The sequence below is a fragment of the Cydia splendana genome, chromosome 21 (genome assembly GCF_910591565.1).
Source record: "Cydia splendana chromosome 21, ilCydSple1.2, whole genome shotgun sequence".
Taxonomy (NCBI): domain Eukaryota; kingdom Metazoa; phylum Arthropoda; class Insecta; order Lepidoptera; family Tortricidae; genus Cydia; species Cydia splendana.
In genome coordinates this window covers 14,040,188-14,058,062 of record NC_085980.1, presented here as the reverse complement: position 1 = coordinate 14,058,062, position 17,875 = coordinate 14,040,188, and the positions used below count along the sequence as shown (strand labels likewise).

The window sequence follows — 17,875 nt, the reverse complement described above, 5'->3', positions numbered from 1 at the left end:
GATAGGGCAGAGGGCATCCACAGTGCGCCTCCATAGAAATTACTTAATTTTCTTCAAGCTACTAAGAGACGCCAAATTTTAGCTAAGCCATCTAAGGTACCTAACAAGAATAAAGGATGACTTACGTTAAACCGGGCCGGAGCTTCCGGCGCTTTCTTTCCATGACATGACAGGTGATCACGTGATGCTTTCCATAGAAAACGATGGCCCGGACATGGGCCGGTCTAACGCGAGTCACCCTTAAAAGTTGCTAAGGCGTGGATGTTTTCTTGGTAACTAAAATCTGAAAAAAGATTGGCACCTCATTTTTCTAGATTAAGCCTATCCCGGACCTTTTTAATCAAGGCCTGAAACTGTAGATGTTGATGGGATGATAATCCGTGATGAAATCCGACAACTAATCTCTCGGAAACAATCGCCGTTAAAAATAATGGCGCTATTACAGCGATATAAGATGCAGATAAGCCACTAGTGTGAATAAACGCTTCAGCGGATGCGGTGACAGAAATGAAGTAGGAGACCATGTTAATATTTTGTGACTCCGTCTGGTTTTTACATCTTCACGGTTAAGCTACTGAAAGAATTTCAGTGACATTTGGAATGGAGATAGTTCCAAGCCCGACCTTCGACCGGCCCGGTGAAGCCAGCCCGGGAAAAGGTATAAGATAGTTATCCTCCGATAATATAGCAGATCGTTTAATAGGCCTTGTTACTATGGCAGTATGGTAGTAGCAAATCAACATCTTCATTCCCCATATCAGCTTAAAACATTGACCAATGCTTCTCTCAATGATGAATCGCCTACTTTCCTTATCCAACAATTATCTTAAAGATCGTCGGTGCTTCTTATAGTCCTACCCCTGTAACTGACTTGGGTCACGGAACACTTATGAGATCACTTTGCCGTGTCTTTCTTCCAGTACCTACCTATAAAAATTATTTATTTACAATAACAATATAGGTACCTACCTACGTAATATACGTAAACAGTTTTCATCTATAAACCCTAAAGTTACCCGGGGCATCGTCTCCAGGACACTTACTGCATTTCCCCGTTGTCTTTCTAACATTTTTTCGCAAAGTGATTCCGCCATTTTAATCTACACTCAGCAGGTGAGCGGTAGCAGTAATGGCAGAAATAAAAGTTAATGCCGTGCCGGGCTAATACAGCCAATTCGTTTAATGTAACGTTGGCAATCTAGCGCCAATATACCTATATACAATATACAGTGAAACCTGGATAAGTGAGACTTCAAGGGACGAGCAGATTTGTCTCACTTAAAGAGGTATTCCACTTACCCAGGCTCTCAGTTAGCCAGGTATAAATAAATTTCTGTCTCATTTACAGAGGGTCCCATTAATAGAGGTGAGAATAGAGGATATATCTCAGTTATAGAGGTGGTTAATAAGGTATTTTGTAATTATCTTTAAATGTTTACGTAAAATAATCCTTGTCCCTAAATATTTTTTAAGTCTGTTTATATATTTCTTTGAATTTATTTTGAATGATTTTCCAAAGGATAGATTTTTTCAATTAACACGGACTTCATTGCGTCTTAGAAATTTATTAAATGAAAAAAAATGTTTATTCTTGTTACACAAGATTTCAGCTGTCGTTTCGATAATTTTAATTACATAAAGTAACTAAATGATACTTGAAGTCGTTTAGACACAATTAAGCACATGCGGAATTTGTGGATAGACTAAGAGTTAGTAAGAATACGGAAATAGATCAATAAAGTCCAAGTTAGAGAGGTCATAGATTGACGTTATCTCAGATACAGAGGTAATTCGTATAAAATTCTAAAAAAACAATTAGGAAAATGTAATCTTATAAATATAGTCTCAGTAAAAGAGGTAAAATACACTCTCTGTCTCAATTATAGAGGTAAATGTGACTATAAAATTACAACAATTAATCCCAGTTATAGAGGTTCGTTTTATCTCACTAACAGAGGTAATTCAGTGCTAAAGTGTCGGGACCGCACCATGAGTCCCAGCTATAGAGGTTTCTCACATATCCAGGTCCCACTTAACCAGGTTTCACTGTACATGTAAAGGTTGCATTTGTTTCTAGGGCCATTTGTAGCTATCGTTCCTTAACGAAAAGAGGCCAAAATAAGGGCAGTAAAACGACTGTGGTGTATTTACAATTTTACACCCTATATTTTCTAATTGATCGATAAACGAATTTAGATGATTTTTTTAATGGAGAAAGTATGTAGAGTATTGCAAATTGTACCTAATGATGATTTTATAATTTTTGGTTATTTTTATTACTTACCTACTTGGAAAATTTAACATGTAAAAGTGCCCCTGTGGCTATTTGCTGAATAAATGATTGATGAACGCAAACCTCTGGTAGGATAAATAAAAACAAATATTAAATAAATTAAATCGACCGGTAAAAAAATACTCTAAAAACCCTTTGTCTTTACGAAGGTAAATAACACAAATTTTTGCACATTTCGTCAAGAAACTGCGGTACACACGTAGATTTTTTTGACGGATTTGGAAAATCCCCTACGGTCCCCTACGGTCCCTCATTAAGGGACTGAAATAAAGCAAAAAGAAAAATGGAGGCAAAAGATTAAACATGCACCCGTTCAAGTGAACGTTACCGGGAAATGACGTCACGCCCCGCGTCTTAAATGGATCTTAGCTGTTCTTCTCGATTCCCTTCGGTTTTTAAGAGCATTGCCTCAACTTGATTGTAAAGTTAAACTCTGACATGGCACATACCCTGTTTATCAAAAACTTGTAACTTGTAATACAAGTGGAAGTCCCTTTTTGAGAGCTTTTATTAGAAAGGGACTTCCACTTGTATTACAAGTTACAAGATTTTGATAAACAGGGCACTGGTATCTCCAGTGAGTTGTTCAATCAATCAATCAATCAATCAAAGCATTTATTTTCAGGCTACTAAGGCCCATAGATACATACCTTACAAACTAACATATATATACAATAATAAAAACTTAAATACTAAAAAATCATTTTCGTGACGCAGTTTTCTGTTGCGGCGTCACTTGCTCTGGTGTAGGATTCGGCAGATTCCCACGGAACCGCCGAAATATCACACCCTTCGGCCAGAAGTCCGTGCTCGCGATGGCTTCCAGCAGCGGCCGCGGCACGCGCACCACAAACGAGCTGAAGTGCACGTAATGTCGCGTGGTGTTCAGGTACCGGTAAATTATTAGACTTATTCTACATTATTACTATATTCTTACATTACTTAAGGTAAACGTATACTGGTGCTCGACGCGGTCCCAATACAAGTCATCTTGAATCTTAAGTCATTGTCAATAGAGGTGATAGTAAGGTGTCATATATTGAGCATTAGCATGCCGAGCACTAGTAAGTTTACCTTACTATCTTGACAACTTTCAATGGTTGGCAGTTCTCAACTGTGCGTTTCTCCAGAAACTTTCTGCCTAGCACAGCTAAACTGTGGAATGAACTGTCGCCTGCGGTAATTCCGGACCGGACCGGGATCCGGCCATGCACGTCCCAGCCCTCTGGTCTTGCGGGTGTCAATGAGCGACTATTACTTATCATCGGGCAATACAATTCTGCTGGTTTTCTTCCTATATCATCAAAAAACCAGACAAGTGCGAGTCGGACTCGCCTACCGAGAGTTCCGTACTTTTTAGTATTTGTTGTTATAGCGGCAACAGAAATACATCATCTGTGAAAATTTCAACTGCCTAGCTATCACGGTTCATGGGATACAGCCTGGTGACAGACGGACGGACGGACGGACAGCGGAGTCTTAGTAATAGGGTCCCGTTTTTACCCTTTGGGTACGGAACCCTAAAAACGAGACTCAAGATTTTATTATCTGCCTTTCTATTGCTCTTGCCAATTCGCAGGATAGAGAGGCTGACAACGAAATTTCGATTTTCGTGGTAGGTCGGTCGTCTGAAGTTTGAACCAACCTGCCGGCGTATTATGGATGGCTTTATCAATTTTTATCCACGTGATAAAATAACTGTCACTTTTTAACAGCATGGAATAGAAAGTGACGGACACCGTTTTATCACGCTGTCACGCAGAAAAGAACGACCATCATATCCGTACTGCAGCGGTATCATGGTAGCATTTTTATTATCTGTCATGCGGTGCGTCACTTTCGCACTTACATATTTGTTAGAACGTGACAGGAATGGTGACAAATGATAAAAAGCTGACGATATTAGCCCTACTGATCGGGATAAAAGAGTCTACGGTGTTGGTGGGTTTCTTATAATAATGTAATGTTTGAAGTTTATATTTAAACTGGTTTGCTGAACTAACTCTTTAAGCTTCGGAAATAGTCGGAAGTTTCTAAGAGCACTGACAAATGACACCACGTACCGCCCTTAAACGGGGCGAGTCGATGAGATGTATAGATAATTTACAATTTAGCAGGTCACGCTTTTATATAAGAGCTCTCTTAAATCTAGCTCTGTACCCCTATAGTCTGTTCGAGATCCTGAAAACGGTGAAAAATAGAGATACTACTCCTAAAAAAAACGTGTGATACCTCATTAGATTCGTCATGATGTGTAGAAAAATGTATTCGAAGCGTATAATATCAAAAGTTATAAACAAAAAAAGGGGGAAAAAAGTAGATATTTGGACTAGTGGACATTTCATTCGATAGCGTGACGTGTTGTACGCGTTTGCGTGGGATTTTTAGTTTCCAAAACGTCCCGCTTGGCGCGCTGTTCAAAATCCCATATACAAAATTCTTAACGCAAACACGTACGTCCGTCACGCTATCGAATGAAATTTACACCAGGAATTCTGGAGGTAACCACGAATTTTTTAATTGAAGGAAGAAGAGAAAAATTCAATACAATATATAGGTAGTATACAATAGGTATATAGGTATATACCTTATCTCTGTGTACGTACTAACAGAACGGGCTTCGGCGGAATGAAAATAATGGCTCCAATCGAACGACTGGGTTCGAGGGCTAGCTGTTCCAAGCACTTAGCGATATCGGTCGCTTTCTCTCATTAAGAACTAGCTAATTCCTAAAAATAAAATACGATTTTTATAAGCAGGTGTCCGGTTTTCCCACAGCCCAGTATCATATCGCTTTCACCCAATAGCCTTAGTTCATTTTAGATTCCATCAACTTCCAATATTATAGTCCTTACACTCTGGCGGGTGCTGCCTCTGCGTGCGTCCCAGGACACGGGCAAGGAGACCCATTAGACACATCACATAGGTAGGTATAGCTTCTAATATCCGACAATAATAAAGAGCAACCGGCCGCCCGTATTTCTAGCGAGGACCGATTGACTCACGCAAATGATACAAATAAACACCATTGTTCCGCGATGGGAAAGACATACAAATATGATAATGAATGACGGAATGAACGTTCTAATCGCGACAGTAATACAGCAACGCAAATTGCGTCATATACTGCCCGCGGCAACGCTGCAGTAGGAGCTCAACAACAAGAAAGGTGACGTTCACTTAAGTGCACACGAATTCCTAGGTTTTTTGACCCCTCCCCCGCTCCTTGTCACACTTGGTCACAAATGTGACAAATGGCAAACCCCTCCCCCCTGGTGTGACGTCACATTTTTTCAACGAAATCGGCAAATATGTATTTAATATTTTATCAAATAATTTTTGACAAAAGAACTATTAGTAATTTTATAACCCAAAACTGATGGGACAGAAAATCAAACGATTATCGTTCCAAAAACTTTGTTTTTTAACCGTACAAAGAATAAAATAATTTAAATATTTTTTTTTGTTACTGATGAAGTTAAAGTGACGTCACAAAGTTTGTGACTCCCCCCTCCCCCTTGGCACGACATGTCACATTTTCTTGACCCCCTCCCCTCCCTTAAACGTGTGATGTAATAATGAATGGATGTCACCTTTAAAGGTGACAGTCCATTTCCAACGACAGCAGCACTACCATTCATTTTACTATGGAAATTGACAATAACACAGACGCATTTCGTACTAGTAGTGCAGCTGCGGTCAGAAATGGAATGTTACCCTAACGGCCTGGCCACGACAATGGTCTAAGGCGATCGGCGGCGGCGACCGGCGGTAAGTCGCAAAAACAATAACCCGGCGACGCATAATGCATGCCACGAGCCTTGTCGCCGAGCGGCAACGCGCGCGGCGTGCACCGGGCGACCGGCGGCGGCGGCGAGCGGGGCGGCGCGCGACTCGAACATTTGTATCGGGCAGCGTGGGCGATGCCACGACTTTCGAGCGGCGCGATAGGCCTAGGAGGCGGCGAGACGGATCGCGCGGTGCGATGCGGAACAAAACATTTTGTTTTTTCTTCGAGCGACATGGACACGGAAGCGTTTATTATTGAAAATTTAAATCTACTTTCGCGTATTTAAGTATGTTGTAACGTCTCCACACTCATTCTCGTGTACTCGTTTTTTTTTGTGGGTGATTTCTATACACAATATATAAAATACTAAACTAGATGTAAATAAATTTGTCGTCCTATATTTAGCCCATGCACCCCTTCTCTTCTGTACAAGATGCTATTGACAAACAATTAAATATATTCTAGGCACTGAAGTGCCACTTTTGAAAATTTTAAATACGTTTACGTCGCAGCCGCTCCTAGTCGCTGCCGCCGCTACTGAAAGTACGTGGCAACTGGCATGCCTCGCGGTCGCTCGCGTTTGCCGCGCCGCCGGCCGCCCCGCCAGTCGCCTTAGACCAATGTCGTGGCCAGGCCGTAAGGCGTCGTTGTTGCCGCCGCTGTATCTGCCAATTTCCTTGATGACTGATGGAATTAACGTCATAACCACGGCAGTAGTGAACGTCCCAATTTTTTTTTTAAGTTGGTATCGACGACGGTTAGTCGATACAATGTGAATTTTAATTATTTTGTGGTGAGCGTTCCAACTGATCATCTAAATAGTGACCAGCAAGGAGAAGTTTTGGCCGATGGGTGTCATGTCCCTACGGTTCCGCGCGCGGCTCCCTGACTCTGCGTGGTTGCGAACTGAGGATCACAGTATAATGGCTGGTCTGAGTATATTCGCCTACAACCAAAGATAATACGTGGCCAAGACAGAGATAATTCAATCGCAATTGGTAGCGGAGACAAAGTGCTCCGGTCTTCCGAACATTTAAAAGGTTTTCCTGAATTACACTTGAAATCGAAAGGTAGGTAGGTAAAGTATTACTTGGGATTCAACTAGAAAACTAATTAGCGTCTTAAACTATACCGGGTGTGGCCTGTAATATGAGTAAAAAATTAAACTGTAGGCTGAACTCCTCATACTGACCAACATTAGTACAGCGACTTTTAAAAATAACTTGCATTTTGATTTTTAAATACACTTTACGTTTGACACTTGAAGTTTATTCTAAGACGCAATGTATTGCGAATTTTGTGATGTTTAAGGCGTGACAAGCAATGTCAATCACAATGATAATGGCGTCCATTGAAGATAATATTTATTTTGTATGAAAAATAGGAAGTCTAAAGACTTCATAATTTTTAAAAGTTGTTGAACAAAAGTGTCACCGTTTGAGGAGTACAATCTATGTTTTAATTATTTGCTCATGTTACAGGCCACACCCGGTATATTTATTATAGGTACGTATCTAACACTTAGTTTTTGAAAATATAATGGACGGACGTTTGTAACCTTGGACAGACCAAAAGCCTTACAAAAAAAAAAGTCGTACTCAGATACGCCCTTCAAGTAACTCGACAATTTTTCCTTATTTTTTAAAAAGCTATGCTAATGTTATTAATATTCAAAGTCTGTGGTAAATGCTTACCATCAAGTGGTCTATAGATACCTATACGCTTGCTATCGACGCTCTTTAAAAAATGAAAACGACGCGATAGACGAATCGCTGTATTCATGTATTGACAGCCTTTCAATAGTCTTAAATACATTGAGAATACACGAATACCTAATAGATGTATTTACTTCACGAAAGAAACGTCATTTTGTGCATCTTTTCCTGAAGACGGTGTAAGCATTCAACGGGCTTAGTAATTTCCAATATCTTGCAAAGTAAGGCTGCATTATTGATAAGCGGAGCGATTTAGAATCATTCGATGTACGCATTGTACTGCACTATAAGTGCGGCACTGATAGTATAGGTATACTCAAGAATTTTTGTACTGAATATGCTTGTGCCGCACAGTTCCGCACACCTGTTTGGGTCCCTCCAGAATGACCCCACACTAGCGTCTCCTGAGCGTCGGCGTCTAGTCAACTCTATGGCTCCTGCTCGATACAACGTTGGCGCAACTCCCGGCCTAGCCAAGGTAACAATCGCTTGCGCTACGACATCGAAACGCGTTTTTTCTCTCTATCACTCTTCCATATTAGTACAACAGTGACTAGTTGGCTACGCGGCCTGCGCAGGGACGTCATTTTCCATAGCGCTGATTAGACGCATACGCACAAAAGACGCTAGTATGGGAGGGCCCTTATAATATCGAATTTTGCTCGCTGCCATTTCAACGTGACCTTACTCCAAATGAACATGTTTAAAGTGAAGTCTGAAAGAGCTTTTCAGCGCTGCGGAAAGAGGGTTAAAAAACTACAGCCGGTTCGGGGAGCTATTCAGATGGTAATATCATTACAGAAATACTTACGCTGGGGGAAAATGTTCGAAGAAAATAAACTACATCATTATTAAATGTGGAGTTTAAGTACAATTAGGGATCAAACAAAGTATTTTTATTAAATATTTTGATTGTGTGTTTTTTAAGTTACCTACACTACTATAATATTTATAAAATCAATAAACTGAAATAGAATTAAAGATGTTATATAGGTACTTACAATAAAGAAAAGGTGACCAAAACCTCCAGTAACCGATAAGATACTATCTATAGTTGGTCGAACCAATTTGTCAGTCAGTAAGATCCAGGAAAACTATACTCATCCTTTTCTTTTGGGTGCTAGTACTAGTGTAAGACAAAGATAGGATGATTCTCTCTGTCTATGATTGAAATGAGACAGTCCTTTGACAAAATATAGTCAATCGTACATCGACAAACGCCAAACGAAAAGAAAAATGTATTGGGATGACAGAGTCTGAGGGCCTACCGCGAACCACGTTCGAAGTGTTGCCTCTCTGTCGCACTTGTACATTCGTACGTAAGTGTGACAGAAAGGCAACAGATCGAACGTGTTTCGCGGTAGGCCCTCAGATGTTACGAGAACTCAAGTGACTGTCCTATTTCCATAGGTGACATAAGGCGTTTTCTTCCAACGATTATGATCTTGACTAGGCCCCTGTAATGTTCGGAGTAGTATAGTTTGTAGCTTTCTAATAGACCCCGACGGCTAATCCTTTGTCTATTGTTAAGTAAAACCGCTCGTGCCACGTGCCACAACCACCTAAATAAACGTTTGTTCACTTTACCCAGGTAATTGAATTACAACTCCTATGGAAATTGCAATAAGATTCAAAATGAACTAATGGATAAATATTTTGTTACGATGTGTGTGGTCCGTTCAACTCGCCGGCACTCAGTACTTCGGTTACTGAGTGCCGGCGAGTCGAACGCTACAGAACCAGTCTAAAATGTGTCATTGAGATGCGTAACAAAGGCGCGTTATCGGAGAGCGCACCTACACTGGTTTTATGAGCGTTGGACTAGCCCGCGCTCAGGTGCCAAATAGAATAATTAAGACCCTTTTTTGCAGGTAAGTAGCACGTGCGGTTTTACTTAACAAGAGACAATGGGATTAGCCGTCGGGCTCTATTAGAAATCTACAAACTATACCTAGTTAGCCAAACGCACCCGAACAATTTTATTGAGTGAAATAAGGTAATTGCTTTAGTTTCCGTCCAGCTCTAGTTTTCGTCCACTTGACGTAGTAATATATTTATTATTAATTCACTACTTGCGAAATATATTTATTCGTAGATTGTCTATTATTTAGTTAGACATTAGGAATGCAAAATTTTACGAAGTGAACGAAAACTAGAGCTGGACGGACTCTAGCGCAATGATCCTACCACACCTTCAACACCTACCTACTTACCCAATGGGGTTGGCAACTGTCAAAGGTTTGCCTAGATGGCGCCATCATAGCTTGCCCCTTTTTCTATGAGATTTGGCTTAAAGAGCTGGCATCCAGGGTATTAAAAAAACAAAAATTTGCCACAATTCTAGGGATTGACGGGGCAAGCTATGATGGCGCCATCTGCTTAAAACTTCCACCGGCCAACCCCATTGAATTTAGCCATTCAACAATTGTAATAAATACTAGGCCTCTGTGAGTCAGTGGAAACCACTCCAAAGGCCGGTGAGAATGGCAAATTAAACATTAACTGCTAATTGTCGAATTTCAACGGATTTAATTCCGAACCGAACGTTGTGTAATCGAATTCCGTTTAGTGATGTATAATATATACATTCCTCCGCAATATTTCCCTCTTAATATGACCCAGCAATGTTAATAGAAAATTTGCTGCTGAATATTTTAACCTACAAATGGACTTATACTACTTGGAGTTGGCGAGAGGTCGCACAGGACCGAGAAAAGTGGCGCTGTCTTGTGTCGGAGGCCAAGTCTCATTTTGGGTCGCTGAGCCAACGGAGTAAGTATCTAAGTATTCACTTAAGTATAGGCAAACACAACTTGCTAATCATTATACGAGACAACAAATGTAGCTTCTGTTTCAATTTACTTACTTTAATTTACTGTTTCAACCTACTGCTAGAACTTATGAGCCTTCGGGCCACTTGCACCATAACATTGTCGACTTAGCCAAAATATTGCCTTTGAAAAGAAGCAGTTTAATTTTGCCAATGGGGCTATTTATCAGCTTTGCCTAAAGGTTAACTGGGAGAGTATACCTTATGGTATTATGTCCGCCTTTGATACGATTTTCTTTTCAGGTGTAGATAAAGATGAGGAGAGTTGCTAAACCAGAATATACCCAATGAACGTGAGAAAGATGACTCATGACATTCTACTATTTGCTTCAAAAAAGGGGGGAAATATTGCCAACCAGAACATCACTATCCTAACCTCAATTACGCCTTTAACCAATCGTAGTTGAATGCTTTGCTGATATAACATAATGAACTCATTGTTTTCGCACCACGTTCCAACAAAGGGAAATATTGCCTTTTAGAAGTCTGTATTTAACTTTTAATAATGACTTGTTTTAAAATTTGTGCTTTTCAGTTTGATGCGTAGGTGTTCAGTAAGATTTATAGCCGGTCAAACAAGTTTGTCAGTAGAAAAAGGCGAGAAATTCAAATTTTCTATGAGACGATAACTTTTCGCGCCTACATTTTTTAAATTTGCCGCTCTTTTCTACTGACGGAAATTGCTTGACAGAGTATAAGTATACCCTATAATGGACGTGGAACCGGTAATGGGACAAAAAACCACAAATCCTCTAAAATAAGTATCTAAAAGTAGTTTATAAACACTGGCTATATTTTATCATAAATAATAAGTCCTAGAGCTGTTTTGGTTTGAATTTTTATTAAATTCGGTTACTTTTTAAGAAATTGGCGTCAACCCAAAAGTTCTCGTGTCACTGAAAAGTTGTGACTCCACAGATGTAAAAAAATAGTGGTATTTGGCCCAATCCCATTATAGGAGCTGTAAAACTGCATACCTCATATGATGGGACATTCACATACTGATGCTTGCCATGCCATAATTTCATGTTTAAACAATACAGAAGTAAAATGTATAAATTATGTTAACCAGGAGGTATGCTCGGACATCGGATAAATTAATATCGTTTTTCCAAACTTTTATTTAACTTGCCCTGTTAGTTAGTGTGGGTCAAATCTTGGTAGCTGAATTTGACCCACTTTCCGATTTCCGATTGAGTTGAAATTTTGTATACGTAATTAAGTATGCAAATCGGATGATAATGCAATATTATGATAACATATATGGACCTGATCTGATGATGGAGACAGGAGGTGGCCATTGGAACTCTGCGATAAACGCTAACTAATTGTGTTTGGGTAATTGGGTATATTAGAATTGTCTCGATGGGTCTAATACAATAATAATTGTCTGTGGAAAGAAAAATACATTCAGCGATAAAAGCTTATACCAAAAATTGATTTTTTTGCCATAACTTAGTTGTCAAGCGGACCCCAGGCTCCCATGAGCCGTGGCAAAAATGCCGGGACAACGCGAGGAAGAAGAAGAACTTATTCCCTTTTCAATATTTTATACTGATAGAGCAATGTCCATTATAAGGGGCCCATTACTGGATCTACGTCCATTACCGTGGTTCCATTATTGGAGCTTTAGGTGTCCTTGACTGGAGAAAAGAAACATAGTTTTAATTTGTTAAGTATGTGGAAGCTCATTGCAGTATCTTTGATACAACACGCCTGAAACATGAAAGACGGATAGGACATTCATCTTGTAACACGCTAAGCGGTAGACCATTTACATGTATCAGGGAAATATCACAAATACTCCAAATTTCCTCTTAAATGTCCCACTTATATATTGTAAGTTTGTATTATTGCCCCGAGTTAAGTTAGTACACTCTCGCTCTCACTTATAGCTGCGTCTTTAACGGACGTACGGCAGACTACCTTAAAGCCGTAACACACTACCGCACGAACGATCGTGCGTCCGACCGCACCAAGCCTCACCAAGGTCGCAGGCCAGTGCGGCCGTCTGTAATAGCCGTAACAACAAACTACTAAAGGCCCCAGTACACAATGGGCCATTGCCGGCCACTCCAAGGGACGCAGCCATGCGGTAGAATGAGATATCAATATCACTTGCTCCCTCTGACGCATAAATTCGTCCCTTGGAATGGCCGGCGATGGCCCATTGTGTACTGGGGCCTTAAGAAGATACTATGTAACAGACTACCACCAAGTATGGCACTGAGGGGCTACCGCGAAACCCGAAAATCGCATATTGCGGGGATCTTTCTCTTTTACTCCAATGAAGGCGTAATTAGAGTGACAGAGAAAAATGCCCGCAATTTGCGAACTTCGATTTTCGCGGTTATACGGCGCACCAAGGTCGCGGTGCGGTGCGGTAATAGTCTGTTACCTACAGCACACATTCACTGCCCCCAACGCACATGTGCGTTCACCGTCATACAAGTTTGTTCCTAGGCCACGCTCCCTGGCAGTGAATGCGTTAAATACTATACGATGTGAGCGTTAAACTTCTACAAATTATAAACTTGACTTTCAAACTTGTTTATGATTATCGTATTCATGCTCCCACAACATAGCATGAATTGAACGTTACCGTTTCACGACGATTTCAACCGGCAATATGTTTTTATCAGAACAGTCTAATTCATAAACATGACTATATTCATTTCTCGAACTTAATTTTGATGTGTTAATCGTTAATCAATTGCAATAAGGTGAAAAATATATATATACCTGGGTTTTTATGAACCGACTCGTATCGACTGTACCTGTGACTATCATATAATATAACATTTGCAAATAAAATAGTAGATTGTACAACAAGGGCATAAAGTGACCTATTTTTACCCGAGGCAATTCTTTGGTCTGAGCGAAGCGAAGACCAAAATAGTAGACGAGGGTAAAAATGGACATTTATGCCCTTGTTGTACACTCTGCTTTTCACTTCGATTGCGAGGAAAATATACACAAAATCAAATATTTTAGGTTATTTTAACGTATTTATTCAAGACTAAAGAAAATTGTTCTTGGGCCGGTCGGAGGCGCGGGGCACGCCGATCGGGAGAGCGCCGGTCGGGGGCGCGCCGACAGGGCTGGAAGTTTGTATGGCAGAATTTGGACTTTATTGCTAAGTCAATAAGGGTCGTAATAAATGATTTTACTTTATGCTCTAGAGCATAAAATGCGATTTTATGTCGTCTACGCACGACATAAAGGTGCACTTTTTGAGCATGAGAAGTAAAAATAATATTTTATTTCTAAAACCGCGTAAACCAGTTAAACCGCGTGAAACGAAATGTCCAAATCAATGGGGTTGGCAACTGTCAAAGGTTTGCCTAGATGGCGCCATCATAGCTTGCCCCTTTTTCTATGAGATTTGGCTTAAAGAGCTGGCATCCAGGGTATTAAAAAAAACAAAAAATTGACACAATTCTAGGGATTGACGGGGCAAGCTATGATGGCGCCATCTGCTAAAAACTTCCACCGGCCAACCCCATTCAGAAAATGTCGGTTGCAACCTGCAACCCAAACGTGACAACGATTAAAGTAGTAACAGACTATCGCACCGGACCGCGACCTTGGTGCGGTGCGGAGCATTTATCGATAGTGTGTAAGCTTCCATCGTACATAATTATTATTAATAGCGGTGCGGTGGGCATGCACGTCGCACCAACTGACAGGTAATAATAATACTGGTGCGCTCCGCACCAATTTCCCTAGTGTGTAAGCTGCATCGCACCGTTTGACAGCTGTCATTTTCAAATCATGACAGTGGAATAATAATACTGGTGCGCTCCGTACCAATTTCCCTAGTGTGTAAGCTCCATCGCACCGATTGACAGCTGTCATTTTCAAATGATGACAGTGGACGGCAATGTAGCCAGTCGATGAAATAACAAAAATGCGGAAGCAGTGCTTTAAAAGACACAGATTTTTTAAGATTTTCATGAAAAAAGGTGCATTATATTACCCTCACGCCCTTCATCTACCTCTAAAAAAACGGAGCCACATTAATTTAAATTCAATCTTAAGGGATTCCATTGCAAATTCGTTGAAAAACAGAAATATGGGACACTTGGCAACACTGGTGCACGTGTGCGGTTGTCTGTAAGCTAGGCTCGCACCGTTTTGACGGTTCGGTGCGATAGTGTGGAAGCCCACGCCAGTACGAGCTATTCCTAGAACTACTCCAAGGTCGCGGTGCGGTGCTGTAGTCTGTTACGGCCTTTACAGTTCAATGTGGCGCTAATGTCGAGCGATGTTAAGAATTTCTGGTTGACTAGCGTTAGTTCCAAATTTCACCACAGTATTTTGTAACTTGGTAAAAATATCACTTTGATGAAATTGCACAAGCTAAACAGCCTTCGCCATTTTGAGTCGGATTGTCTGTGGAGTCTGAGGCGATCTGTCAAGTGTCACTGCTGTCAGTGTCATTCATGTGTCATTACATTGCATTACATTACATTATTTTGGTATCAAATCGTATTTTAAAATGCACGAACATCACAAACAAACCTGGATAGAATTAATCGAAAATTACAGGAAATTGCCTCTGCTATGGGATCGAAAGCACAAAGACTATTCGGACAAGCGTTTGCGTGAGGAAGCCTATGAAAAATTGCTCAGAATATACAAAACAATTGATAGCAAAGCCACCTTGTTAAGTTTTATGAATAAACTTGATATTATGAGAATTACATACAACAGAGAGAGAAAAAGGGTATGTTTCTTTTTAATTTTTGCGGTATTTCGAGATTCTAAGTTTCTGGTTATGTTATACTTTGTATTACTTAGTCAATATTGTTTACCTCATATTTCCCTCCATTATTTTTAACATACTTATATTAACTTAACTTTTAACTAAGAAAACAGTGTAATAATATCTTACAAGACAATTTTAAGAGTGTTACTGTTTGTACTTACAATCATTTATTAATATGGTGCCAAAAAGCTGATCTGATAATAAAACCAAAAGATTCAACCAGCACATATAGATGGTCAAGCAAATCTTGTCAGTAGAAAAAGGCGCGAAATTCAAATTTTCTATGAGACGATATCCCTTCGCGCCTACATTTTTCAAATTTGCCGCCTTTTTCTAGTGACAAGATCTGCTTGACCAACTATAGCACCTAATTTTTTTGATCTCCATAAATCTCTAGCGCCTCACGGTCCCATTACTAATACAAGTTACCTCCAATGAAATTTAAGTCATTATGAAATGGAACAGAGTTGCTTTTGTTTTGTTTTATTTTAAAAGGAACTTTCTAGTACAGTTGAAATCAAACATATGTACATTTATCACATTATTACTGTACCATTATCATTATTAATCATATACATATGTTGCTTCGCTAGAGGTTAAGAAATAACACAAACTACTATTTACTACCAATAACAATACAAATAATACACTGTAAATAATTAACACTTGTTTCAGATGAACGGATGTAAAGCAGAGGGAGTAATCTACAGACCAAATTTATGGTATTTCAATCATCTAAGTTTCCTTGATAAGGCACTGGAAATGCCAGAGGAGAAAGAAAGATATTTTCGCTTCAATAGGTACGATAACAAGATATATTTGGAGACATCCCCGTCAAAAAGAAAACGGGTTGATATTAATCGTTCAAGTCCACCAAAATCGCAGACTGACGAAGTCAAACCAGGATACTATCTAAATATAGAGCCTATACAGTCTTCTGAAAAGGTGAGAGTTGAATTTTTAATGAATTATGTATTAAATGTAAACAGGTAGACACCAGGGAATGCTCCCGGTACTGAGAACAGGGACTTCACGGTTCTAGTACTGTATTTGTATAGAAAAGCAGTACCGGAAGCCCTCCCTATTAGACACACATTAAAATATTAACCCTTGATTTGTTTAAAATTGAGTAAGGTACGTGTGGCTGGCCTTTATATTGGGGCCTGTTTACATGTTGATTACTGTTCTGTTTACCATGAGTTCATTCATTTAACGCAAGTAAGCAAGTAGAAAACGTATGCAATTGCAATATACTTACACTAATGAAATGTATACCTACCTAAGTATGTATATCATCGTTTTTTTAGTACTTACCTTTAGTATTGTCCCCAGAATATTTATTTATTTATTTAAACTTTAGTAATATTGTTTCAAGAAGCTCTTTAATGTGCATTAAAGAAAATAAGGTTTGTCTGTACATTAAAATACCTTAATTTTTCAGGAAAACACCCATAATACACCACCGTCACTACCAAGCCAACTCCATATCAAGGTTCAATCACCGCGCATCCAGAACACATTTAGCTTGCGGGACATGGAAAACAAAAATGGTCCAATGTCACCGGACAACCGACTCCGAGATCTCTTAGAAAAGCAGGAACAATTTGTAGGCACCGTCAGCAAATTGCTGACTAAAGAACAAGAATATTGGGAGGTTATAGGCAAATCTATAGGCCTACAGCTATCTAGGTTAGAAGAAAAACAAAAAACTATTGCTAGAAAGTTGATAAATGATGTAATTTTCTTCGGGAGTATGGACAAATTGACTGTTGAGTCATACTGTGTGAATGAAAAGGTGCCAGATAATGATGAGAAAGAACATATTACATGTTAATACTTCCTAAGGCCCAGCCATACAAATGACAAATCCAAAATTAGCAATTGAAATTTGAACCTATAGTGTAGGAAATAGAATTGATTTTGCATTGTTGGAATATTGAACGAAACAAAGCAAAAGCGACTCTGTTCCAATTGAGGATTTAAATTTCATTGAACTGAAGAGACACTACAGGTAGGACCTTGGGCCTTAGGCGGATAGATTCATCTATTTAGGGATAATTTTATGAATAAATATGGTTTTTTTTTATCCGGCTTTTATTCCTTACAATTTTGCACAGGATGAATTTGCCAATGTCGGTGTTGACTTTCACACGTGAGGAGAATGTAAATGTTGGTGTGAATTTTATTAATAAATATGGATTTGATGTTTAGTTGGTTGGTTTTTTTTTGTTGTACTACAGGCCTGTGCACACCGGATGCGTGTGCCTGTGCGTAGACGTGCACGTGCCCGTGCGCGTTGTAGTAGACAGATCCTTATGAGAGACTGCACACCGCTTGCGTGACGTGTGCATGTGCGGCTCCAACATTTTAGCGCACGTGCACGTCACGCAAACGCATCCGGTGTGCTCATCAATAGTAACGGAAAGAACAAGTTTTACAAACAGAGATATTTAGGTACTCAGACACACCTACTTTG

The 17,875-nt window shown here is 39.7% G+C and overlaps 1 long non-coding RNA gene across 1 annotated transcript; it reads left to right on the top strand.

Moving 5' to 3' along the window:
• The first annotated feature begins 15,095 nt into the window (after window positions 1–15,095).
• Window positions 15,096–16,947, top strand: LOC134801259 (uncharacterized). Its single transcript, XR_010145653.1, has 3 exons — window positions 15,096–15,357; window positions 16,075–16,199; window positions 16,841–16,947. It is a non-coding gene; the product is annotated as an uncharacterized LOC134801259 (long non-coding RNA).
• Window positions 16,948–17,875: the final 928 nt, after the last annotated feature.